The sequence below is a fragment of the Elephantulus edwardii genome, unplaced genomic scaffold, assembly GCF_000299155.1.
Source record: "Elephantulus edwardii isolate Elephantulus edwardi_28Jun2011 unplaced genomic scaffold, EleEdw1.0 scaffold00117, whole genome shotgun sequence".
Taxonomy (NCBI): Eukaryota; Metazoa; Chordata; class Mammalia; order Macroscelidea; family Macroscelididae; genus Elephantulus; species Elephantulus edwardii.
Genome location: NW_006399867.1, coordinates 623,140 through 625,139, shown reverse-complemented (window position 1 = coordinate 625,139; position 2,000 = coordinate 623,140).

Sequence of the window (2,000 nt, the reverse complement as noted above, 5' to 3'; positions counted from 1 at the left end):
TGAAATGAAAAATAAACAAACTAAATTGATTTTAAAAAAAGTGCTATATAATGTAACTAGAGAGTTGTGTTCAAATAAAAGAACTCTGGTATTGGCGCTCCTGGCACAGAACAGAAGGGTGGGGGTGGGCCAGTCTGGTCTCCAAGTGACAAGTCGTGCTGTGTGGCAGGTTGTCGTGGGGCCACTCATTCTGCTGCTTTTGAGAGAATTCCAGCTCATAAAACCAACCTATTGCTGTTGAGTCAATTCCAGCTCATATTGACCCTCCTTTGGGTCTGCAAGACTATAAACTTTAACGGGAATAGCTTTCCCAACTCTTTTATGGAGCCCCTGGTGGATTAAAATCACTAATCTTTTGGTCAGAGGCCCAACACATTACACACTACATCCAGAACTCATTTCCAAATGAGCTCTGGTGGCCTAGTGGAAAGAAACTTTGCTACAATCCCACATCTCTTTCCACTTTACTGGCTTGGCAATAACTGAGCGATCTGTGGCTATGATGCTTGTACGTGATGAGGAAAGGAAAATTCTGTCTAGAAATCAATGTTTGGGGGGCAGGGGAAATATTCACATTTAAGTATAATATTACAGATGTGAGAATAAGTATAAATAAGCACAACACTGCCCAGCAGTACATGAGATTTAGTGGGATGCCAGAAAAAGCTTCTGTATGGGTTATATATGACTGGTGTGACAGTCTGAGTTGTACCTGAGTAACAGGTAGCCTTTTCAGTTCTTTGTTTCTTTTTTGTTACTAGTAGCCCCCTTCAGAGGAGAGCAAAAAAGATGTAAAATGCATATAGCCAATAGGTCACTGTCTTAGTTATCCTTTGCTGCTATAATAGAAATATTATGAGTGCATGGATTCAATAAACAGAAATTCATTTTTTTCAAAGTTTAGGCATCTGAAATCCTTCTAAAGGACTTCACTGTTTTCTCTATAAGACTTTCTATTTCTGTTTGTTTTGACAGGAGGTCTTGGTCTCTTTTTCAGCATTTGTTTCTTGGTTCTTTACAAATTTTTTATGGCTTAACATCTATCTTCCCCCACTTGTGCTAGTTTGTCTGCTTACTCAATGAGCTCTTTTAAATCTCTCAAGAGTCTAGTTTAAAGCACACCCTATACTATTATGGCCTCATGAACTTAACAAAGAAAGTTTGTTCCCAAGTAGAATTCTAACTATAAGGGTTAGAATTTACAACTCATATTTTAGGTGAACATAAATTACAATAGGTATGAAAGAAAACTGAAAGAGAAAATATATTTGAAAGAAAAGGATCAGTTGACTTGTACATTGAATGAATATGGATAGTTGTGTTTTAGGAATATGTGTGATTTTGTATGTATGTATTTTATTATAGGTAGCTAAGGTCACTAGAAGTCCCTGGGTAGTGCAAGTATTTGGCTACCATCTGTGAGTCTGGAAGATCAAATCCACCTAGAGTTTCCTAGAAGAAAGACCTAGCAAACTACTGAAAGAACACAGTCATTGAAAATGCCATGGAGCATATTTCTACTCTGAAGCACATGAGGTTGCCACAAACTGGAAACAGCTCAGTGAGAAAAATAATATCTGGTCACCTGGCAGTGGTTATTTTGAAGGCTAAGAATAGACTCAGAAAAGTAAGTGCCTTGACCACATTGCAGTCTATGCTACTGGTTCAGAAAGAAGGAATGATAATACATTTGCTTGAAAATTGCCATCTTTGGTCTTATCAAATATCCTCCTATTCAAATTATAAGGCAAAGCCAAGAAACCTGAAATGATGTGCTACTTAGAAGCAGTTCTTCAAGTGTACTAACTCCAATTGTGTTCCTTCTTTTATCAAACCACACTCACCTATTTAAATAGGAAGAACTCACACTGTAGATAACCACAGACTACTACACACCTGTGGTAGGCTAAGTAATGTTCCTAAAAGGCAGCCATGTCTTAATACCTGGAACCTGTGAATACATTACTCTACCAGTGAGGTGGATTGATTCAGTGACTGGG